Source organism: Rousettus aegyptiacus, unplaced genomic scaffold (genome assembly GCF_014176215.1).
Source record: "Rousettus aegyptiacus isolate mRouAeg1 unplaced genomic scaffold, mRouAeg1.p scaffold_m13_p_9, whole genome shotgun sequence".
Lineage (NCBI taxonomy): Eukaryota > Metazoa > Chordata > Mammalia > Chiroptera > Pteropodidae > Rousettus > Rousettus aegyptiacus.
This window is the reverse complement of record NW_023416312.1, coordinates 61,550,856-61,577,146: the sequence shown is the minus strand read 5'-3', so window position 1 is coordinate 61,577,146 and position 26,291 is coordinate 61,550,856. Positions and strand designations below refer to the sequence as shown.

The window sequence follows — 26,291 nt, the reverse complement described above, 5'->3', positions numbered from 1 at the left end:
AAATCAAAACTACAATGAAATACCATCTCACAACTGTTAGAATGGCTATCATTCACAGGACAAGTAATAATAAGTGTTGGAGAGGCTGTGAGGAAAAATCAATCTTCATACACTGTGGGAATGCAAATTGGTACAATCAATATGGAAAACAGTACGGAGGTTCCTAAATAAACTAAGAGTTGAGTTACCATATGACCTAGCAATCCCTCAACTAGTTATTTACCCCAAAAAACAAAATCCAAAAAGATATAAGCAGCTCGATGTTCCTAGCAGCATTATTCACAGTGGCCAGGACATGGAAGCAACCAAAGTGTCCATCAAGGGATGAATGGATAAAGAAGAGGTGGTACATATACACACTGGAATATTACACAGCCACAAGAAAAGACGAAATCCTGCAGCAATGTAGATGCATCTTGAGAGTGTCATGCTTAAGTGAAATAAGTCAGATGGAAAAAGTTGAAAACCATATGATCATATGTGGGATATGAAACTGAAAGTAACAAAGAAACATGACAAACAATCAGAGACTCATGGACAGAGACTGTAGATTAGAGGTTACCAAGGTGAAGGGGAAGAGGGGAGGTAGATAGAGGCAAAAGAAATCAACTATTTGGTGATGGAAGGGTCTCTAACTTTGGCAGTTGAACACACAATGCAATACATATATGACATATTATTGAATTGCACACTTGAAACTTATTTGATCTTATTACTCAATGTCACCACAATAACTTTTAATTAAAAAAATCTTGGGCATAAAGTTCTGCCTAATAGTTTAATAATATTAATTATGTTATAATTATTTTAATTCTAATTTATAATAATATTCTTAATTATCCATAAAGCAAATTTTGGGGGGGGTAATTTGTGTTTCCCTTCTTTTCTTGATTAGCTTTGGTAAAGTTTTATTAATTTATTAATCTTTTCAGATAATCAACTTTTAGCTTTATTAGTTGTCTTTATTTTATGATTATTTTATATTTTATTACTTCAACTCTTAGTTTTTATAAATTTCTTTACTCTTCTTTGATCATCTTGAGGTAGATAATTAGTGCATTGGTTTTATTCTTTCTTCTTTGCCAATCGATTTATATTTAAGGCTATAAATTTCCTCATAAGTATTGCATTAGCCTTATTTTTAAGTTTTAGCCTTATTTAAAGTTTATTATTTTTAAATTTTTGTTTTATTTGAAAATGTTTTAATTAATTTTGAAACATTTGAGTATTTTCTAGTTTAATTCCACTGTGCTAAAGAACATGCTTATGATTTCAGTCCTTATATAGTCATTAAGATTCCCCTTATGGGATTGGCATAAAATATTCAAAGTGATGAAAAGCAAGAACCTACATCCAAGATTGCTCTACCTAGAAAAGCTATTGTTTAGAATTGTAGGACAGATAAAGAGCTTTCCAGATTAAAAAAAAGCTAAAGGAGTTCATCAATGCCAAATCAGTATTACAGGAAATATTCTAGTAACTTCTTTAAGAAAAAGAAAAAAGTATGTATCAAAAATATGAAAAATAAAATGGAAATAATTACATAACTATCAATAAGTACTTCAAATGAAAAGGAATAAAATGCTCCGATCAAAAGATAGGGTGTCTGAATGGATAAGAAAATGAGACCCCTACATATTTTGGCTATAAGAGACTCACTTCAGATCAAAAGACACACATAGACTAAAAGTAAAGGGATGGAAAAAGGTATTTAATCAAAATGGAAATAAAAAAAATTCTTCGATAGCAATACTTATACAAGACAAAATAGACTTTAAAACAAAGGCTGCAACTATTTATCTGAACAAACCCAAAATACTACTTCGAAGGGACAAGTGAATCTATATGTTCATTGCAACATTATTTACAATGGCAATGATATGGAGGCAACCTGGGTGTTCATCAGTGGATGAATGGATAAAGAAGGGGTGGTACATATATGCAATGGAATATTACTCAGCCATGAGAAACAGAATGAAATTTTGTCATCAGAAACAATGTGGATGGACCTGCAGGGTGTTATGGTGAGTGGAATAAGTCAGACAGAGAAAGACAAATACTATATGATCTAACTTACACGTGAAATCTAAAGAACAAAATCAACAAAAGCGAAAACAGAAACGGACTCATAGATACAAAGAACAAACTGATGATTGGCAGATGGGAGGGGCTGGGGGGCTGGGTTTGAAAGGTTAAAGGATTAAGAAGTATAAATTGGCAGTTACAAAACAGTCATGGTGATGTAAAGCACAACATAGAGAATATAGTCAATGATATAATAACTCCATGTGGTGTCAGGTAGATGCAAGACTTACTGGGAGGATCACTTCATAAGTTCTATAAATGTCTAACTACAATGTTGTACACTTGAAACTAATATAGAATAATGTTTAAAGTCAACTGTAATTGAAAACGATCTTTAAAAATAACTTTAAAAATTTTTCTAGTCTATGGCCATGCCACCCTGAATGTTCCCAATCTTGTCTGATCTCAGAATCTAAGCACAGTTGGGCCTGGTTAGTACTTGAATGGGAGACCACCTAGGAAGACCAGGTGCTGTAGGCATTAAAAAAATATTTCTAGACATCTCATCCCCTTGAAAATCTTTAGCCATGTATTCCAGAGAGGAAGAATTGTATGAAATATGAGACTTCACTCTTGAAAACCAAAGGTGAGGGTCTCATTGGCTATACTATAGTGGGCTCAGTGTTGGTGAAACCAGGTGGTCTAGCTACCATACTGAGATATTTAGACAAAAAAGAGAAAGAAGTAGTACATTTGAGAACTAATTTAAAGCCCGTGCATGAAAAACAAACTTAGTGACTAAGAGGATATGTGTCAATTCCAAAGCAATCTGAAGAAAAATCAATAGGCTGTATAAGAGTTCAGCAAAACAAAAGAAACAAACAACTAGGAATGAATGTAATTCTCACTGCCATACAAACAAACAAAATGTATCTTTGTCTGATTCATCAAAGGTTCTTTAGAACAAAATGTTCCAAAAGTATCAAATATATATGATGGTGGGAAGGAAAAGACTCAACAGAAGAAGAAATCTACACTGAATCTCAGAAAAAGTACTAACTAACATTGGTCATAGAAAGGAGGGAAAAGAGAGGTCTGAGAAAACAGGACAACTAGTGTGATGTCTTACTGACCCCAGTCTATTCTATCCTTTTGGTGAAACCTCTGAAGATTGATGCCTTCTCCCTGAAAACTTTAGTTGCCTTCTTATAACAATTTATTTATACTTTTAGTTTTTTACTTTAGTTTTGATATTAGTTGCCAGTCTTAACAGCTCTACCAGTAGCAAACTCTTAATTGTACTTAGTCCCCACTCCTAATATTTTTTTTTAATTAGGAGGGGCCTGAACATTGGTATTTTTTCAGGGGCTCTGTAGGTGATTCTTAGGTACAACCAGTGTTGACTAGATGCAGGAAAATGTGAGTTACTAGAAGATAAGCCCTGTCTTTTTTTTCTCCTTACCTTAGAACCGAGCACAACTGAGAAACAGTATATATATATATATATATATATATATATATATATATATATATATATATATTTAATGTAGCTCATTTTAGATGAGTTCTGAAAGAGAACTACTTTATGCTAAATGCTCATGAGTGAATATTGTTATATCAGTATTACAACCTGAAGGCGTTTAAACATCCACTATAGGATATGTAATAGATGCTGTGAGGTTCATTTATGGCAACAAATGACAGCTAAAACTATTCCATTTGCTTTTAAAAGCCACATTACAGTTCAAAAGAAAAACACACTTATGATGGTTATTCATAATTTTTAAAAAACAGTTTCAAAAGCCTCTGCTTCCAAAAAGTTGTTACTATTATGACTATTACATAATGGAGATGCTGAAATTATTTCTGTCTTAATAATTCCACACCAGTGTTATGAGAAATTTTAGTTCACTGTTTCTTTGCTATGAGGAATGCTGTTTCATTTTTCTTCAGCTGCTCTTGCCTGTAGTCACTAATTCTCTGGATTCCTTTTACTAGTGCCATTAATTCCCTAGTGGTATTGTCCGTGCAGAGGCAGGGAAAGGGAGTCCCAGACTAACCTCAAGAGGTTTTTCTTCCTATTGACGCTCAGTAAATATTGTTGAATGAATGAAAGAATGAATAAAACTAATCCTTCTTCCCACCCAAAAGGCCTTGCCTTTTATCTACATTCAGTAGAAATAATAAATGTATGGGTGTTATTTTTATTTAATAGACATTGAATCCCCTGAGGCAATTGTGAATAGATATTACTTACATATTTTAGGGTTGAGGGTTGTATTTACTTTCTAAATCTAAAAGACAAATGATTATAACATACAAGGATTATCATCAATAATAATCGTTTTAATCCTTATCTTTTGGTAACTGGGCTATTATTTAAACAAATAACGAAAGATAGAAATCCAGATTTTTAAAAAACTGATAGACTAGAACCAAATATTCTTGCATTTACAAGAAGATTCACCACAGGATTCTTCAAATCAGCATTTCTCAAACTTTAGTTTGCATCAGAATTACCCAGGATGGAGGTGAGGAAGCTTGTTAAAACATATATTGCTGGGTCTTGTCTCCAAGTTTTTGATTCTGTAGGTTTGGGATGGGGTCCAATAATGTATATCTCTAACAAGTTGTCAGATCATGGTGATGCTGCTGGTCCAGGAACCACACTTTGAGAAGCACTAGTGTAAATCAAATCTGGTCCCAGGCTCTGTAGCACCATCTGGCCTTCAGACAAGCTGGGTCATGCATAAAGTTTTCTTGCAAGATGTGAGATCTAGGCTGGAGTCTAGAGCCTGATATAGGCAAAATATCATCATTTCAACATGCAAGCAATATAAATATTAATCAGATAGTTTACATTCTTTTTCCCTACTAGGTCTTTAAAGAAGTTGTATATGTTACACTTCCAGCACATGTAAAATTGGACTAGCTATGTATCAAAATGCTCAATAGCCCCATGTGGCTAGTAACTACCCTATTGGACACTTCAGCTCTAGAGACCGCATCTCTCTCTTTCTCTCTCTCTCTCTCTCTTTCTTAATGTTTATTTCCATTTGTTTCCAATGTATCTCTTTCTCTTTTAGAAAACTTGTTGAAAATGATATTTCAATATAATTTGAGCTGCAATAAAAGTTTTAATATGCATATACAATCATCTAGAGTAATACTTTTCAGTGGTTAGGCAAACAAAAATATTGTCCTCTATTCCATTAAAAATAGCATTCAATGACCAAAATTCAATTATACTTCTTCTATAGATTTATATTTTCTAAAATTATGTTACTTGATAACAAATAACCACTTTTTATTTAAATAAAAGTAATATCTGAGGTTCTAAAGTACTAGATAGTATAGATCCAAGGAGCTTCCTTCAATTAAGATCTTAAAAATTATATAAGGCTGTAAGAAGTGGATATTTTCTTTTTGTTATAAAAATTTGGTGTGACTTTTATAATAAATGTATATTATTGAAAATTGAGAAAATACAGATAAGCAAAAAGGCTATAAAATTACTTATAATCTTATACTATTAATTTTTTATATACATGTCTAAATATTTTTCCTTTCCTTTTTCCTTTTAATATTTTCTAAGGCAATTGTAATGTACATAATGTTTTGCAACTTGCTTTTCTCATTCAACAATATAGAATGAATATTTTTGTATGCATTTATACATCTTTCTATGAAAGCATTTTATTTTTCAATTACAGTTGACATACAATATTATATTAGTTTCAGGTGTACAACATAGTGATCAGACATTTATACAAATTACAAAATGATCACTCCCATAAATCTAGTACCCATTTGATACCATAGTTATTTCACTATTATTGACTAAGTTAATGCTATACTTTATATCCCCATGACTCTTTTGTAACTACCAATTTGTATCTTTTAATCTCTTTGCCTTTTTTATCCAAACCTCCCACCCTCCTCCTATCTGGCAACCATTGAAATCTTCTCTGTATCTATGAGCTTCTTTCTGTTGTGTTTGTTCATTTATTTTATTCTTTAGATTCTACATATAAGTGAAATCATATGGCATTTTTCTTCTCTGTCTGATGTACTACATGCACCACAATACCCTCCAGGTCCATCCACATTGTCGCAGATGGCAAGATATCATTCTTTTCCTTATGGTTGAGTAATATTCCATTGTACATATGTACCACCTCTTTATCCATTCATCCACTGATGGACACCCAGGTTGCCTCCATATCTTGGCCATTGTAAACAATGCTGCAATGAACATATAGATGCCCATGTTTCTTTGAATTAGTGTTTTGAGTTTCTTCAAATAAATACCCAGAAGTGGATTACTGAAACTTTTTTTGTCTCTTGTTATAGCCTTTGTTTTAACATCTTTTTGCCTGGTCCAACTATTGATCCTCCAGCTTTTTTTTCATTTCCATTTTTATAAAATATGGTTTTCCATCCCTTTACTTTAGTCTGTCTGTCTTTTGATCTGAAGCGAGTCCCTTGTAGGCAGCATATGTAAGAGTCTCTCTTTTTTATCCATGTAGTCACTCTACCTTTTGATTAAAGCATGTAATCTATTTACATTTAAATTAATTATCTGTAGATATATAACTATTGTCATTTTATAATTCATATTTTAAATCGTATTTCTTCTTTTTAAAGAGTCCTTTTCATATTTCTTGTAAAATTGGTTTGGTGGTGATGAACTTTTTTTCAGCTTTTTCTTATTTGAGAAGCTCTTTATCTGTACTTTGTTTCTAAATGATAACTTTGCTGGGTAGAGTAATCTTGCTTTTAGGTCCTTGTTTTTTACTACTTTGAATATTTCCTGCCTGTCCCTTTCGGCCCTCAAAGTTTTTGTTGAAAAATCAGCAGACAGTCTTATGGATGCTCTGTTGTAGGTAACTAACTGTTTTTGTCTTGCTGCTTTTAAGATTCTCTCTTTGTCTTTAACATTTAGCATTTTAATAATAATGAGTCTTGGTGTAGGCCCCTTCGGGTTTATCTTGTTTAGGAATCTCTGCACTTCCTGGGCTAGTACATATATTTCCTTTGCCAGGTGAAGAAACTTTTCTGTCATTATTCCTTGAAGTAGGTTTTTAATTCTGTTCTCTCTCTCTTCTCCATCTGGTACCCTGATAATGTGAATGTCGATACACTTGATGTTGTTGATGTGTCCCAGTGTCCCCTTAAACTGTTCTCACAGTGTTAAATCATTTTTTGTTTTCTTCTTTAATTTATACACACACACACACACATACATACACACACACATATATACATATTTAAATTTATTTTTCAATTAGAATTGACAATATTATTTTATATTAGCATCAAGTGTACAACCTAATGGTTAGATGTTTATATAATTTACATAGTGATCCCCCTGATTAGTCTAGTGCCCACCTGGTGCTATCTATGGTTATTACAATACTGTTGACTATATTGTCTATGCTGCACTTCACATCTTCATGACTACTTTGTAAGTACCAATTGGACTATTTTCTTTTTGCTGTTCTTATTAGGAGTTTTCTGCTACCTTATCATCCAAATCTCTGATTCAATCTTCTGCTCCATCTAATCTACTGTTGATTCCTTCTAATGTATTCTTATTTTGATTATTGTATTCTTCATTTCTGAATGGTGTTTTTTTTGTTGTTTTCTATCTCCAGTTTATGTTTCTTATCCCTTTCTTGAAGTTCTCAGTGAAATCATTGAGCATCCTTATAAACAGGGTTTTAAATTTTGCATGTGGTAGATTGGTTGTCTTCATTTTGTTTAGTTTCTTTATTTTTCCCAGAGCTTTGTTCTGTGTGTGGATCTGAAAGTTGGGTAGGGTGGGGCTTCCAAGAATCACCAGGGCAGGGTGAAGAACAGTGTTAGTCAGGTTGATGGTGACTTAGATATAGCATCCACATTTGACTGCATGCTGGGAGGTGGGAGAGATCTACAAAGGAACAGTGTATTCTACCAGCACTTTTGTCTAGGAGAAAGCTGCACCTCCGAACCTTGCCCTAGAGCCAAACAATTCAGTTGTTCCCTGTATGTCCTTGGTGCCTTTCAAATTGCTGCTCAGCACTGGAGCTCAGAATGAGTGAGTCCATCAGGGAATGTCTGTGCTTGGACCATTTTAGAGAAATGCCTGGTATTCCTGCAGCCTTCTGCCTCACTCAGCCACAATCTCTGCTGGTTTGCACAGTCAGAGTTATAGGGACTTCTTTTCCTGGCACTGGAATCCTGGGCTGGGGAGACTGGTGTGAGTCTGGGAGCCCTCTCCTCACTGGGGACTTCTGAAGTTTAGATGCCTTTCTTGATTTTTAACTGCCACAAGTGAGTATGGGCCCAGTCCATTCTGCATCTCTGTCCCTCCTACCAGTCTCAACATGTCTTCATTATATTATTCATTATATCCTTTATTATAGGACTTCTATTTTGCTAGATTTCAGGTGATTCTTAATGATGATTGTTCTATATTTTAGTTGTAATTCTGATGTGGTCATGAGAGGATGAAGGCATAGGGTTTCCTTATTCTGCCATCTTGGCCAGAAGCCTATAAAATTATTTAAAATGGTTGTACAGTATTGCATAGATATGTCCCAATGTATCTAGTCCACTTTTATTGGACACTTAGTGTTTTCATTCTTATAAACAACATTAGATGCAAATGAGGTAAAAAGCCATCAGAAATTTGACCAGTGCTCTCTAGGCACATTATTCTTCTGCTGATTCCTTTCACAAAACTCACTCTTAAATAATTACTTTCCAACTTCAACTTTCAGTGACACTTTCAAACTTTTGAGTATCAGAAACATTTGGTCAGTTTTTAATTCTTTTTTTTTAATGAAGATCCGTAGGCTCCAACTTCGGAAGTCTGAGTCAGTAGGAGTGGCATGAGGCCTAAGGATCTACATTTATAACAAGTTCCCCAGGTGACTCTGTTGAAGGTAGTTCCTATTTTGAGAAACGCTGCTTTGGTCCATATATCACATTTAAAATAAATTCAATAGTATTTTTTATTTACCTGCACACACTGCTCAAGGAAATGCTCAGAAATAAATGTAGAAAATTTTTCACTCTAAACCAAATTTCTACTCCTACTAGCCAAAAGCTAATTTTAAAGACTGTATAGTTCTTATTAAAACAAACATAATATTCTAGTATATAATTGTTTAGTACATTTATATAGAAGATACATGGTTAGTGTTTTTCATGTTGTAAATGGAAGGTTCTACTCCACTTCTGACAAAAAGGCCTAATTCTCTCAGACATGAATGGCATTTTCAAAGTTCTGAATAACCTCTCTTTTCTCTCTATCTACCATTGCAGACTGCTCAGTTGGCTGAACTGCCCTCACCAGACTGAGTGTCCATTACCTTTAATGTGCATTACTCAGAGTTGGGGTTTGTAGGATTACATCTGAAAGGGCTAAACAGTTTTGGTGAGACTCCTTTCATGTCACTTAAAATTCTTTCCACAAATCAAATGCATTTAATCAGTCTCTCTCTAATGGCTCTTGACAGGAAACAGATAATCTAGAGATATAGGCTGCCCAGAGTAAACAGAACAGTAAATAGCCCCTCTAGTTTGTTCAGATGCCTGAAGTGATAAGCCACAAAGAAACTAATATTCTGAAACTTTGATGAAATTTTGTAAAATATTCCACAATATCAGGATAACATCCCTGCTCCTACTTTTGAAGGGAGATGAAGGTACTTGAACAGTGTGCTTTTGCCTAGAAAATCAAAGGCGACTACCACACTTTATTATCTTCCAAGAATTATTTTAAAACTTTAGAAAACTCTCTTTCCTGTGGTTGGTGGCTTTCAGCATGAATGCAAACAACAACACATTAATTATATATTTTAATGATATATTAGTATATTGTGACCTTGTCATGAAAAGCAGGAAGAAAGGCCAGTCTTGTATCATGTAGTCTATGTGTTGCTTGTTCAAATTAACTCTACCTCATAGTGTTTTTAGCTTATCCTGAATATCACCATCCCTGGTAAACACTATCTTACTCTTACTATTCCTCAGGCTTATCACTTCTTTTATATCTTCACTAGCATAGTCACAGGTACATGGTACTTACATAATGAAGTAATAAAATTGTACCACACACACATATGTGTTCTGTGACCTTTGTTTTATTTTTTTAATTGTAAAATTACTTTGCCTGATGGTAAATGATGGAACTTTAATCTGAGCCAATGGACTCATGACTTATTTGCGATAAGTTAATGTTGTCAGCCCAGCATGCTTGGTCCTAACACACTTTACCGTATTTTCTAATAGACACACGAACGAGAAATAAGTATTTTCCCTACTTCTGAAATGAAAGTACTCATGAAATGAAACATAGGCACTATCATAAAGCCACAAATTAACATAATATCCATATATATGTCCCCTTAGCATACTGATTTGCCTGTATCATGCTTTATAAACATTTTTGCAAATTAATACTTATACTAGTCTACTAGGAAGAAGACAGGATCATCTTTTAAACTATAATTATGGGGCCAAAGGTAGATAGAGATATAGAGATATGTGATATAGTAGAAAGTATTCCATTTCCATATGTACAAATGACATTGAGTGAATGATATTCCCTCCCTGGGCTTCAGTATTCTCACCTGTGAATTGAAAAATGTTGGATTAGATTTAGTCATTCAATATATATATGTAATGCCTATGAGGCTCTCTTCTGGGTGTTAGGAATAAACCAAAAACAAGAAAAATCCTTGTCCTCCTGGAGCTTACATTCTAGTGGGGGAAAAAGACAATGAACTTCTAAAAGAGTTCAAAATGATAATGTTAGATAGTGGTAAGTGATATAAATAAAAATGAAGAATGTCGAGGGGATATAGATAGAAGGTAAGAGGGAGGGAGAATGAAGAAATGATAATATAGACTAGGGAAGACCTCTCTGAGGAGATGATATTTGAACAGTAGCTTGAATAATGAAAAGGAGATTGCTGTGCAAACCACTGGAGGACGAGGATTCAGGTAGAGGTAATAGAATATGTAAAGCCTTCGAGTTGGAAACAAGCTGGTTATTTTTTCCCCCAAATAACAGGAAGTTCAGTATGTCTAGAATGGAATAAACAAGGAGGAAAGTAGTAGGAGATGGAGTTGAAGAGGGAGGTGGAGGCCCTGTAAGTCAGAGCGAGAGGTCTAGATTCTGTTCTATGCATCATGAGAAGTACTTAGAGAGTTTTGATCCAGGAATGAAATGACCTGATATATCGTGGTAAGGATAAGAGTGGAAAGAGGAGTAAGGAAGTCACTGCAGTCAGAGATATATCTGTCTGTAGTGTAGATACAGAGAAAATAAAACAATTTTGGGATATATTTAATAGGCAAAGTCAACAGAACTTGCTAACTGATTGATTAGTTGTGAGATATGAAGAGGAATTAAAGATAATGCTTAGGGTTTGGACTTGAGCAGTAATTGTCTAATAGTTTTTATTTCAGGTATTTTACCTATGTTCCTAAGTGAGATTCACCTATATATTTCATTTTTTTCCTGATTTTATGATCAAGGTTACATTAGTCTCATAAAGTAAGTTGTGTAGCTTTATTTTTTCCCATTTATCTGAAATTGCTAATGTAACTTAGATCATTTAATCTCTAAAAGTTTGGGAAAATTTGCCAGTAAAATCATCTAATCACCTGAACCTGGAGTCTCTTTTTGGAGGGAGGTTTAATTTTTATTACCAATTAACTATGTTTAAGTATATTGGCTATGAAAGTTTTCTAATTTTTAAGACAATTTTGATAAACTATATTCTCTTAATATGTACATTTCATTTATATTTTTAATTTTCTTAGCATAAAGTTGCTCCATGATATTTGCTTCAGTTTTTTTTCCAAATTTTTATTTTATCTATAACTATATTGCCATTTTCATGTCTAATATTTTTTGCATGTGCCTTTCTCTATTTTTATCCCCTATGTCAATAGGCCTCATGATTCAACCTTAGAAGTAGAGGGCTATAAGGAAAATGATTTAGAGAAGATATGAAATACATCGGTTTAATAGAATACCCCCCTGTTATTTCCATTCTTCTTTTTGTGTAGAAGGCACATACATTAGACAAGTGAATGAGTATGTAGGATGGGATTATGTGAGAATGAGGAGAGTTATAATTTATTTTTAATTAGATACCAAAAAAAATCCCCTGAACTCCCAAAATATCACTTTATCAGGTTTTAAAATTCAAGTCTGCTACGCTGACCACATACAAAAAGGAAATTCAAATATTAAAAATACATTCAGAGAAGTACTTTTTAAATTTAGAATAAAACTGTCAAGAGAGGAATAATTTACCCAGTGATTGTCAACAATTACTATTAGTTGGTGATAGAATAGTATACAAATATGAAGAGAAGAATATTTGCAAATAGAAGGCAAGAATACAAGACAGTTTTTAGTAACTGTCTGACCCAACAATCTTCCTCTCCTTGGACCCAACAATTCAAACTATAGGTGAAAGTCAGAATATCTGACTTCTACTCCTGACTTTGACACTCACTAGTTGTATGACTTGAAACAGAATATCCATTTATCCCTTCTGTTTTTCATTATCTATATCTCTACAATAAGGCTAATATAACTGGTTTAAAGAATCCAGGAATGCTAGAGGACACCTAATATTTTTGCTTTGTTACAAGGTAGTTCAACTATCTCCTGAGAGAGTTAGTTCTTTTGATTTTACTGCAGTGTTTACATTTCTAGCTGTCTCCATACATGTTCTTTGAAAAGCCACTTCTCATCTTGGATGAAAACCAGAATTGTTGGAGGAAGGAAAGGGAATAACATCCAACCAACATATATAAATGAGCCAACTTAGAGTATTGTTAGCTGACTACATTTAATAAAAAAAAATTAACACAGTTAGTTGGCTTTGTCTAAATAAGAGCCTTTAAAATAGTTTACTCTATCCTCTTAAGAGATTCACAAGTTAGTAGCAAATCCACAGTGGAATAGAGTATTGTATCAAAAGCATTAACCTTTAATGCCCCTTTCACAGTCAAAAAACTATTACTCTAATAGAACAATGAACTTTTTAAGCAATATTTAATTTCCCATTGTATAATATTTAACTAAATCACCGTACATCAATTTCAAATTCATTGAAGATGATCTTTTAAAGTATAGCCATTTTGGTTCCTCCTCCAGATCATTTACCACAATTTATAATCAGGTTTCTGCCTTATTTTTAAAAATTTGTGTATTGTCTTTCTCCTAGAATTTAATTAATAAAATACTTATAAAAACATTTCAAATATAAAATATTTTTATTTTACATTTTTAACCGGACCTTATTTTTAGTTACATTGGCCAAACTTGAAACTATTATTTATAACATCAATAACATTGCTATGTGTGCGTGTGTATGTGTGTATGTGTGTGTATATAAGATAGAATGTGTCCTAGAAGTTCTTACTCATTAATTACGTAGCTACCACTCTAGAACTCCAATGTCATTACACATAATTATATATTTTTTATAAATATAAAATAGGTTTGACTTAAAGCTGAGAGAATTTTTAAAATATTAAATTCTTAGATATTGAAGTATTTCTTCTCAGATACAGATAGAATTTTCAAAGTTTAACAGTATTTTTACTAGCTAGAATAGGATTCAGAATAGACCGATTCCTACTAACCTAGAGATGTGTTATTCTCACTTCCTGTAAGAGCTCACCAAATCTGTATCACAGTTCAAAGAACAAACAAAATGTCCTGGTTGATGTAATTTGTAGATTAACAGCAGTAATTTGTGAAAAATAGCATTTCAGAACTTTTCCCATTATTTCTTCATCTACTGTGTCAAAAAGTACTTTACTCTATAAGAATTATTTTTCACCTACCCAGTCTCTGTTGTGTCAAAAGCTAAAAGTAGCTAGGAAGACAAAGTTTAACTTCACTTTGGCCTTGACATTCCTCTCCCAGAAAACAAGAAGTTACATTACTTCTATAACATTCACATCAGGAGAGAAAGGCTGAAGAGAACTCATGGAAATGCCAAGCATAAATGAAGTTTAATCCTGGGTCCAGAATCTGATGATAGAAGGAAACATCCAATAACTGTTCTCAAAAGTCAAAGAATAAGAAGGAATCAGTTTCAGAAATGTCTACATTAATGCCTCACAGGAGAAGAAGATAATATTTATGCTATAGAGCAAAATTAAAAGTACCAGTATAACATGAGCAATAATGGGGATGAGAAGGACTACTGTTTGTTGAGTGCCTAATAGGTGACAAGTGCTATACACACATTGTTGCATACGATTCTCACAATGACCTAAGAGTGAGTAAAATGTACTCCCATTGTACGGATAAGGAATCTAAGGGACATTAAAGTTTATTTACTTGCCTGAAGTCACACAGGTAGTGAATGGCAAGACTGGAATTTGAAAACTAGGTCTTTCTTGTTTCAATGGCCCCAAACCATCTATGTTACTTTCATAAGGAATTCGCTAACACATCACTATGAGAGAGGGAGAGTGTCCGCTAAGTTTGGGGCACAGAAGGGTTACCAGATGTTGAGTATAGCTCTGCTAAATCACATGGCCTCTCAAAATACATAGCCTGATGGAAAGTAATCAACTGCCCAATCATCTGAAAATTAGAAAATACCCATACAAATATTTCCTGAGTTATTAACGAAGGTACATTAATATAATTGAATGAACAAACAAATGAATAGCAAAAGACACTAGAGTAAGCAGTTCTCAAATAGGAATGAGTGGAATCACATTCCCTCCTTGAGAATCTGATGAACATTAGAACTTGATCCTTAGGAGAAAAACAGCCCTATGTGATACAACATTTTAGTAAACGATTTCAGAGGCTTTTTGTTCTCCCTGAAGTCCACTGTGGTAGACTGCATTGCTGCTCCTAATCCTTTTCCTCTCCTTATTTTCATGTCCTTTGTTATAGAACTTTGTAGCTCCTCCCAGCAAAGGCGGAGAATACTTCCTTATCCCATCAATGTTTGCCTTGGCTATGTGCTTTTCTTTGGCCAACATAAATGACATAATACCAGTTCCATCTTTAGTCTTTAAGGGTCATTATGTGTTTCTGCTCATCCCTCTTGCATTTCTGCCATTACCGTGAGAAGAAAATGCCTAAGTTAGCCTTTTGGTCCAGGAAAGATAAGAGACATGTAGAGTAGACCTGGGCTCCACTGCAACTTGGAGTTCAGCCCATCTGAGCCTAGCCTAGGTCAGCCAACTTCCAGCATACTTACACTTGTATAAATAAGAATAAATGATTGTTGTTTTAAGCCAATGAGCTTTGGAGTGGTTTTTAATGCAGCATGACTGCAGCCATAGTTGATTGTTACACCCATTCACAGAACCTCTCCTCCTCAAAAGTCTACGTATGCTGAGAATCTCTGCTCTAAAATGTTTTATTATGCAAGTCCAGTGTGCTTCTCTAAGTGGCACACATATTTTTGAAGATTAATTTCTGAACTCAGTTTTACATAAATCAAACACTATGTTTCCCATCAACCTACATTATAATGTTTGAGGTGTTTTATCTTTATTTCAATAATCATCACCTGGCAGCAATCCCTAACAATTTAGCTATTTGTCTCTCTTCTCTGCATTTTTTTTTTGGATGCATAGTCAATTATCAAGAAAAATATGCTTGAAAGTATGAATAGGAACCTATTTAAAGGAATCCTGCAGTGAATCCATTTGTAAATTGAAAAATTCTTCTGTAATGGGAATAATCTCCTTATTTATCTCTTTGGTAAGCTTGAAATTTTGGGCCTCTGAAAGTAAGTACCTAAATTACCAAGCATGCCCCTAGGCAAAGTGCAGTATTTATCTTGATATAAAATAAATAATATTATTTGCTATGATTTGGTTGTTAAAAGTTTAGTATTATACTTCCATCTCATTTCATGTCAACAGTGTTTACACAAACATTCCTGCAACAGAAGTCAGGGCATGAACTGACAATCCTCCATTTCTGATGGACATTTATTTCTAGGAAGGAAGAATATCAAACAGACATGGTTGGGTTTGGCAGATTCCACTGACGTTAAATACCTAATTAATATTTAAGGAGTTTAATTGGCAGAAAATGGAAATAATCTAGTCCCAGCTATGTCATCTACTGTGTGACTTTGGGAAAATCACTTAGCCTCTCTGGGTTTCAATTTTTTCATCTGGAAACTGGGGGAGAATGGAGCTTCTCTAGGAAAGAGACCAAATTTTATTTATTTTATTTCCAGTCACCCAATATATATAGAAGAAAAAAGTTCAGGATGAAGGGAGACAGAGAAATAGAGACAGATGCAAAACAGTCTGTTCTTATTTTTTTTCAATTCTTAGCTGGCCTGCAGCTACTTTCAGGTGAGGATTCTGAAAAGAAATAACCAGTTCAACCATTACATCTACAATTAAATATAATGATGGTAACTTTAGAAGACTGTGTTATTTTAGAATCGTGTCTATCAATTAACTGACTTCTTGCTACTCTTCATAAAATCTTTTTGAATCTATCTACTAAAAAAGCATTATTACAGTATAATATACCAAGTTACTTTATTTTCCATACAATAAAATATATTTATTTTTCTTTGTTTTAGGGCAAACAACAATCTAAAATATTTTACAGTAGTGAGCGGCAATAATAGAGGAAGTTTTGGAGGTCACCAGACTTTAATAGATAGCCAGGGAATTCTGAGTAATATTCAGTGTGGGATATAGAAGACATAGCAAGCACAAACCTTTTACCATATAGAAATTGTTTGAGGTTTGCTAGAGGTTTTCTTGACATGCTATTTATTTCTGTAACTATAAATAAATGTATTTGATAGGTAACACCCCTTACTTTGAGTAACTTTATATAAATTCTAAACCATATACAAACATATAATAGAGAATATTAATTAAATATACGAAGCACAAAGACTCAATTTTAGTGAATTTTCAGACTACAAGCCATTATGTGTAAATATGCTATTTAACCAAACATATTAGATATTTTAAAAAGAAAAACTAAGTTTAAATCAAAAGCAAGCCAACTCCTGTGAAACTAAAAGGATAGTCATGGATGAAAAAGAGCTAACATTTGTCCATCGCCTATATTATCTTATTTATCTTCAAATAATGAGAAGTAGGAATTATAGTCCCCATTTTATAGGAAAAGAAAGTAAGGCTCTCAAATTTTAGGCAATGTACTCAAGACTATTAAGCCAGAAATTGTCAGAAGAAGAGTTTGATCTCAGATCTGACTGCTTTCACTGCACTGAGTTCCAAAAACATGATCATGAAGAAAGGTTTCCAGAGATTACAAATCTATTGAAAAATGCATTACTTTATTTCATTCCATGTGCCAAATACATATATTGATATGATAACTAAAGCCACAGATTTAAATAATAATAAAAGAGTTCTTTTAATAAGCAAATTCTAAGTGACAGTAAACCCTTGAGACATAGTTTTATGGTCAGTGACTTTTCTTTCTTAGTAGACACCTTACAATCAATAGGAACTTAGATATGACAAAATGTAGCTATAATTTCTATGTAATAGATGAAGAAAATGAGGTTTGGATAATTGTGTCTTTTCACTTGAGGACTTAGAAACCAGATAATCAAGTTCACTAAAAATTGGAATGAAATGATGTATTAAGGCTTTTAGTATTTTTTTGTATTTTAATGAAACTTATTGGAGTAACAGTGGTTAATAACATTATATAAGTTTCAGGTATACAACTTTATAATACATTTATATACTGCATTATCTGCTTACCACCCAAAGTCTAGTCTCCTTCTGTCACCATATATTTTACCCCTTTTACCCTCCTCATCCTCTCCTACAATGCAATAGCTTTGTGATAATTGTTTCAGGTGGGCTTACCCATACTTTCAATCTCTAAAGAAGCAAGGTGCCATTATATATGGTTAGATCAATATAGAGGGCTAGAGAGAAAGTGTTAGGAGCAGGCACATGGCAAGAGATCATTTGTGCTGAAGTAGTTATAAAAATGTTCATGGACACAGTACAACATAAGCTGAACCATCTTGTTAAGGGTAGGTATGAGGTGATTTAGGTAGGTTTTGAGGAGAAGGAAGGATATTCTAGGCATAGATATGCTCTGTACAAGGACAGTGAACAAGGAATGAGCATGTGGTATTCAAAGAGCAGGGAGGAGACCAGCCAGACCAGAGAAAGTTTGTAGGGGGAAGAAAGACAACTACAAGAACACATAATTATGTATGGCATAAAAAGTTGGATACATCACCTACAGATTCAAGTCTATATCTGAAATGTTGGATCAGTTCGGTTAAGAACACAGAAAGAACCAAGTGGAATCAAATAGAGACTGTTTTTTTGTATTTCTTTTCATACTCTTAGTTTAAAATATGGAGGTCGTTTAATTTTTATATGAATCATGCCCTCAGAGAAGATAACTCTTTGAAGTTGAGAATAAGCAAAATAAAATGTATAGTGATATTTAAAATAAAATGTTATTTATTAAGAGTGTAGCATGTATGTATGTCACTCAGTAGAAAGGCACAGGAAAATATATTCAGGAGTGATAAACTTCAAGTTAAATAAATAGCATTAAAGCTTATAACAAAATTACAGGCAAGCAATTCAAGCTCTCTCAAGGGCCTTACATATTTCAAGGAAAACATCTTCCAATTATTATAACAAGTCCTCTCCAATTTTCACAGTTCATCTATAATAGGCTGATTACAAATGTAAAATGTATGGCTCAGGTAGCACTGCATAGTCAGCTGTAACCATAAACTCTGGTGTAATGACAAGCAATTGAAATAGCAATACTACTACTTAAGCTAATTTAGTTTGCATTTATACTGATAATCCTGCTGGAGGTAAGAAACACAAAATATTTGTAATAAACAAGTACATTTTTGTTATTAATCATTTATCACACAAAAACAACTCACCAAAAAAAATCAGCAGCAGAAAAAGAAACAAAATGATACTTTGACTACAGTGGTAATAGAAGAGTATTATTTTCTTAAATGTATTTTCTGCAATTATCATCAATGTAGCGCCTCAGGGAAAAATAAAAAAAATAAAAAAATAAAATATTTAGCTCAGAGATTAAAATAAAGAATTCAAGAAAAGTTTTGTGGCTGTCTAAACATTAAGAGCCTTCATGCGGGGAAAAAGGAGATTTTAAAATTTCATTTTATACTATCATTATGCAAAATCAGCAGGGGATAGGTGCTCTGGCTACATGTCTAGTTTGCTAAAAAAGAGTAAAGCAAAATATAGACTTTTCTGCCTAGACAAATTGGTAGCAGTGCAGGCTGATTTTGGACAGGCCAAGCATTTTTTGGAGCAAACTTGAAATTTTACAGGTATGTCCATGTCATCAAGGTCCCCAATGGCTTCTTTATTAATACACGATTTCGTCTTTTGGGACCATTCTCCTTTGTTATTTCATTCATTAGGGTACTCACTTAGTTGCTGAATCCCTACTACATGCCAGCCTCTGCTTGGTCTCTTCCTTCAAAGGACTTACCTTCTAGAGAGGTAGCCAGCTATACAAGTAAAGGAAAGAGCAGTCACATCTACCTAGGAGATGGAGGTTAAGGCAGTTTGGAGGAAGTCAATGTTGTTTTCAAAGAGGAAATAACCCTTTAGTTAAGACTTGAAGGATGAGGAAGGATTCTCTAAGAAGACAAAAAGAAGAAATCCTAAGAAGCGTAATAACATAAATAAAATCTCAGAAGTGTGACCAGTCATGGTGTTTGGATAAATTACTTTTATGCCTAATTAATTGTCCTTGGGTTTATCCTAGGACCCTCATTTTCCATGAAAAGTTCAATGAACCCCAAAACCCTAGTATCTGACAATTCTCAGTAAATGAGCTTTACTATATCTAAGTTGCATCTGTGCAACATTGCATCACAGATGAATAATTTACTAAAGAGAAACAGAAGGAAAAAATACCTTCAAACAGCTCCAAAATGTCTTGATGCTATGATGTAAAGACCAGAGGCTATTGATAAGTTAAGACTGGAGTTTTGGTTCCCCTCTATACAAATGGCAGGCAGCTCAGGGGTTAGAATGGGTATCTTCCTCACAGGACTTCTGGCTTACAAATAAGGCCTTCTCGCAGGGTTTGAGGAATGATTCCAAAATCTAATTTCAATACTACCTGTTTCTTGTGTGCATACATTCAAAACTCCATGGGCCATTGTTCCCTGAAGTTTCCTCTTCCTCTCTGGTTAAGGAAATAGACCCATCATTTATTTCTTCTCCCAGTAGCTCTAGAGCCAAGGGTAGGTCAATTGTGTATAGAACTTCAAGGCAGTACCCTCTTAGCCCAATGCTATTTACCAATTCACTCTACAATTCACTGATAGTCTAGGAGTTTTCTAAGCCTGAAGAATATCTGGTTACTTCAAGATTCAATCTTCAGTCATGTTAGGAGGTACCGGGTTGCTAAAAATGTTTTTTTAAAACATGTGTTCAATATAATGTCATTAACATAATCCTTTTGGACAGAGTTTATCATTCCTAACTGTATGTCTTTTTACCTCACACATTGACACACTGAGAAAGCGCTAAAAAAAAAAATTGGAAAATAGTTGTTATATCCTTTGCATAGCCAACTTCAGTCCTGATCTGGGGGCAGTTTCCAGTGGTACTGTGGGTGGACTAAGATAGTTTGGTGGTGATCAAACTAACTTCCTTTCTTACTCCTGGAAGGCAAGCCATAGCATGATGTAGCAAAAAATAAAATATGCAAATAACCCTTTTTAGATGACCATTCCAGATAAACAAAGAGAAGGCTGAGAGTCTATCTGCACCATATTATTCCTATATGGAACTCCTACACTCTGCCAATCAGAGCTTTCCTTCTCTCCTCTGCTGGAGTTATTGTAATGCGCTTGATCTCTTGCCTGTGTGTTCACAATAATACTGTATCTCTTAGATGTGAAGTTCCCAGAGTACAGAGGTTTTGTTTCTGCTATTTCTTATATAATTAATGCATTGCGAGGTAGCATGAATAGCTAGGTGCTTAATCAATGTCTTAATGGTTTGGGATTAGTATATAAATAAGGTGACCATGTAATGGATTATTCAAACTGGAACACTTATGAGAGTGAATGCGGACACTGTTAATAATTATGCTGGTACATGAGGCATCAACTAGAACTGTTTTGGTCAAATCATGATGTTATCGTCACTCATTTTGATCCAAAAGAAGGATACTTTTCTGAAGACAGCCAGAATTATTTCTTATGAACATGTGTAAGTTATTTTGAGTCAGACATTACTTTAAAATGGAGAGAAAGTATATCCTTTCAGAATGGCTCCAAAAAGTAAAACTGGGTGTTTCTAGTCATACATACTGAACTCTCTTTGTAGATATTGTAAGCTAGTAGGTCAACACTCTTCTACTTAATTTTTGATTTGGGTTATATCTATTAGTGTGACACCTCATCACTACTCTAATAAAAGTGGGTACATCTAGCAATGGGTATACAGTTAGGAAAAATAATAGAAAGTTCTTACAATGGGAATCTATTCACCTTTATTGAAAGGCTGCCACTTAGAGTCATTAATTTACCAAGCATATTTGCATTTCCAAGAATTAATTTTTTTTTCACAAATTTACCATTTTGGGCCAAGCAACCAAACTTTCATTTACATTTATCAAAGGAGAATTCATGAATTAGTTTTTTCAAGACAGGATTAACTGGCTAACACAACAACAAAAACAATAACATAGATGTGCTATCTCCTCTTCTCTTTATCTAATATTTGATATGTTTTATCTGATTGTCCATCATGTACTCTAGTGTTACATGCTTCACTCTGTCTAGAAAAAATTCCCAAACAAAATATTTTGGTGAAAATCAATTTACAAAAGTTATATTTACTTATCTGACATTAACTTGAGAAAGATCACTTAAAGGTGTATCTCAGGCTTTGATCCTTTTTGTTTATTTTCTATTTGTTCTTTTTCCTGCTGTTGCCATAGCACCAAGTCAACAGCCGATAACACAAGACTTTAACAAAAATAACGAAGAGAAAATTCAGAGTTTAAAATCAAATGATTTGCCTTTGGCACTGTCTCTATAGACAAAATGTGATATCTGAGGTGATTTTTTAGTTTATTATATCATTTTGTTATGGTTGCTTTAGTAGCTGGACAGATACATTAATCCCTCCCTTATTCATACTCTTTCCAATCAGGCAAGTGTGAACATCTAAAAGGATCCTTTTTTTTTCTTTTGAAAATTTATAAAGGGGTGAGTGAGGGGAGGAGAAGCACATTATTTTAAATCAAATTTTAAAATTAATTCAGGACAAAAAAACAAAGCTTCATCCAAGGTACATGAAAGGCAATGCAATAAAAGGTCAACTATAAAATTCGTTTTCCTGATTCTTACTTGAAATAAGGAATAGAAAACTTATAACTTTTATGTAATTTTAAATATTAATTTAGCTTGGTGTCACTTGCAGTTGGGAATGCTAGCATACCTATACTTATCTCTCACTCAGCATGCTACATGAGATATATATGTGGATCAGAGTAGTCTTCTTGGCATAAAATCAACACCACTGACCCTGAATAATCCCGTTTGTTCCACCAAACTTGTACTGGTCTTTCCAACTTTTATTAACACCATCCCACTGTCATTTTACCCTCTCCTAAAGATCTGTACATAGAGGCACACAGGCATACATCTGGTAAGATTCACTACCCAAACCAGCTTCCATGGAAACCAACAAGATGATTTATTGAAAATTAGGGCCTCTTTTCTCCTGCAGGATTTCCTTTGCCATTTATCACCTCCATATCCTCTCTTATAACAAATCACTTTCAGATCCTGAGAACAAGAGCTTAAAACTACATTTGCGGTTTAAGAATAGCTCAGTTAAATCTTAAGAGGAATTCAGTATTCCTTTAAAAAAACACTAATGGAACAAAAGAGTAAAAATAAAGTAATATTTATCATTGCACCTGTTCTATCTTCAATGTTTTTTAAATTTTCTCCACTTTACAAAATATTCTTCTTTAAATAGTCAGCTACCCTAGTACATACAAATAAAATACACCTTAACAAAAGTGATGCCCAAGGGATTTTTCATGGCATGATATTCTAATATCTAGGTCTCGGGCACTATGATGCTTGGAGTTACTGTTTAGGCACTTACTATTGATTTTGCCTGTGCAGAAGTAGGTCTGCTGGTTTCTCTACAAGTTTTGGTTTCTTGTCTCAATGAATAAATCATAAGAAGTGTACTGGTAATCTTTCCTGCATAACTTTTGTAGTAGATTAACGGCTACAAATTATTTGACACATCTCCCATTGAGAGGTGGGATCCATGTTCATACTCCTTGAATTTTGGCAGACACTGTATTTTGACCAATAGAATATGAGGAAGTGACTGTTCCAGATTCTGAGCCCAGGATTTCAAATATTGGATACTTTTATTTCCTGTCTCTTGGAACACTTGCTCTGAAGGAACCAACTTTTGCAGAAGAAGTCCACCTACCCTGAGCTCACCACCATGTTGTGATGAAGTCCATGCTACCATATGGAGAAGTCACATGGAAAGAGAAATTCCCAACCTGTCCCTAGCTTTCCAACTATCTCAATCTAGGCTCTGGGTATCAGTCTTAAGATGATTCCACCCCCAGCCATCTGATAGTAACTGTATGAGATGCCAAGTGACAAGCGATCAGCTGAAGCTGGTCAATCTATAGAACCACAAAGAATAATAAATTGCTATTAAAGCCATATATTTTGGGATGCTTTGTTACTTGGCAATAAATAACAAAACAGCTTCTAACAAAAGTCAACTATTTTTCTTTATTAAATATTTAAAATTGGTTTTATTTGGAAAAAAAAATACCACCTCATCAATTTTTCTCATACACCTCCTATCAACTTATGTCCCTGTCATACTTTAAATTATTCCTAAAATGCTTTAAAAATATAAATCTGAAGCCATGCCTCCTTTTTATTCTTCTTCTGTACTTTCTCAGTATTTGTCTATTAGATTTGCACATTTCTGTGAGCATATTTATATCTTGTAAATAATAATATTCTATTATAAAATGGGATGTTCACATCTCTTTTTTTTAGAAAGCAAGTATTCTAGAGAAAGAAGCATATAAACTTGAATATAAAATAGGACCTTTAAAATGATAGAGTACTTTCCTTTAGTATTAAGCTTGGAGCTTTCATAAAACTGGCATATTTTAAAAACAAATGTTTATTGTATCCTCCTTTTTTTAAAAGACCACTACTTTTCTCAGTTTTTCTAAGCTTAACGGAGGACTTAAGGAAAAGTCCTTCCCTTGTTTATACTACAAACTTTCCTGAGCATATATGAGCTGTCCATCTTCTCATTCCAATATCCCTGCAGGGGGAAATAGAGAGCAATCGATACTTCCTCAGGTTGTATTGTGTTTCTAGTTTTGAAACAGGACAGATAATTTAACCACATGAGTTTAGCCTCTAAGAGTTTATATTTAGGAAAACAGTCACTTTACAGTAGATAAGCATTTTCTATATCTTATTTCTAGAGTCTACTTAATTCTTATGACAACTTACCAGCTTGGAATCTGCATAGACCTACATTACCTAGCAGAGCATGCAAAAGAAGATCAGATTGCCGAAAACCAGAGCAATCCTTGGAAATTATTTCTCGTTGTTCCCTTATTAAATTAATTCAATAACATTTCTAAAATGGAACTGTGTTTATATAAGCAGATAAATAATTAGAGAACATATAAATCATTACTTTCTAATGTAACTGCAACAAGATTCAATGTAATTTACAGATATATATGGGCAATAACTATTTTTTATTAAATTAAATCCAGTAGCATTTCAAAGAAGAGAAATGAAGACTCTTATGTTTATTTGCAAAGAATATGATCATAAAGAAAGATAAATTTCATTTTTCATTCATTTTAAATATTCTCTGAGTCAAAGGAAAACAACTAGAAAATCAACATTTTTCCTTAGTAAAATACCTTCTTGAAATGAGAAGAAAACTTTTAATTTCTACTAAAATTGAGGCTAGAATGACTGTAAATTCTGAGTTTCAAACTGCTATTAAAAAGATATAGTGCTATTAAACTATACCACACATTAATGACCATTAGATAAAATGAAATCATTATTAAAACATTTAAGTAACCTCCAAAAATCAATCATGGGACCCAGAAATTGAAGCCCCTTTGAAGGGTTACTGATTTTATTGTTGGGAAAACAAAAAGCCAGAGTCCAATGACAAAAAAAAATTTAATTGTAATATACTATACTTCCATAAAAATGTTATCTACAATAGTTTACATTATAAGAATCACACATAGAGGCTTTATTTATCCCTCTTGCAAAAAAATCAAAGTTGTGACAGAATCACAGAGCAAACAGCAAGGAAAGTCACCTGGGAGCTCAATAAATAAGTCTTGCAACTGGGGAGAGAAATAAGAAATCACCCTGCAATAGAAGGAGATAGGATGGGGCAAGGCTGCCTCATCCTGGGTGGCTGAGTGGGACAGAGGCTGTGGCAGCTTACATCTGTGAGCAGAATTTCACGGTGACAGACATGCCCACTCTGGGCATGTCTGGTCAGCTGTGCAGCAGGTGCCAGGGCATCACGGGTGGACACTGAGTTGTCAGAGTGAGAGCCAGAGGCAAAGATCTATTCCGGGTAGAGGTGCCAGTGGTATCCATTATTCCTCTGTTGAGCCCTCCCAATTCCCACTGTGTAGACACAGTGCTACCATAGCTGAGACATCATCAAACTGGATAACAGAAGTCACTCCGCCCACAGCACTCCCTGAAACTCTGCCTCCTCCAACTCATAACGTATCCAGTTGTGTCCATGGCAAGTCTGGTGCACCCTGCTGAGCAGTGACAGGACTCACAGTGGTGACAGCTGACTATGATTTCTGCCATGGCCTCTTGAGGCAACTAAAAACACAGCATCTGTGGATTGCTTGCTGAATCTTAATAGGTGGCCCAAGAGGGGCACAGGCTTGGGTTAAACTTGGCCTGCAGCTGAACTCCTCTCAGGACTGTGTCATTGGACACCTACTACACAAAGCTGTGCTAATAAGACCAGGCAACTTAGGTGCTTTGCTTAATACATAAAAAGAGACACAGAAAGGCAGCCAAAATGGGAAGACAAAGAAGCACAACCCATATGAAAGAAGAGAACAGCGATCCAGGAATAATGGAGTCAAACAATCAAACAGTTGTAGAATCCAAAAAAAAAAATGGTTATAAAAA

The 26,291-nt window shown here is 34.1% G+C and overlaps 1 protein-coding gene and 1 pseudogene across 4 annotated transcripts in view; one reads left to right on the top strand and one right to left on the bottom strand.

The window, feature by feature from the left end:
• Window positions 1–26,291, bottom strand: part of IL1RAPL2 (interleukin 1 receptor accessory protein like 2) — a 1,139,149-nt gene that overhangs the window by 836,053 nt on the left and 276,805 nt on the right. The window lies entirely within an intron of this gene.
• On the top strand, window positions 2,447–2,565 carry LOC118608462 (annotated as a pseudogene).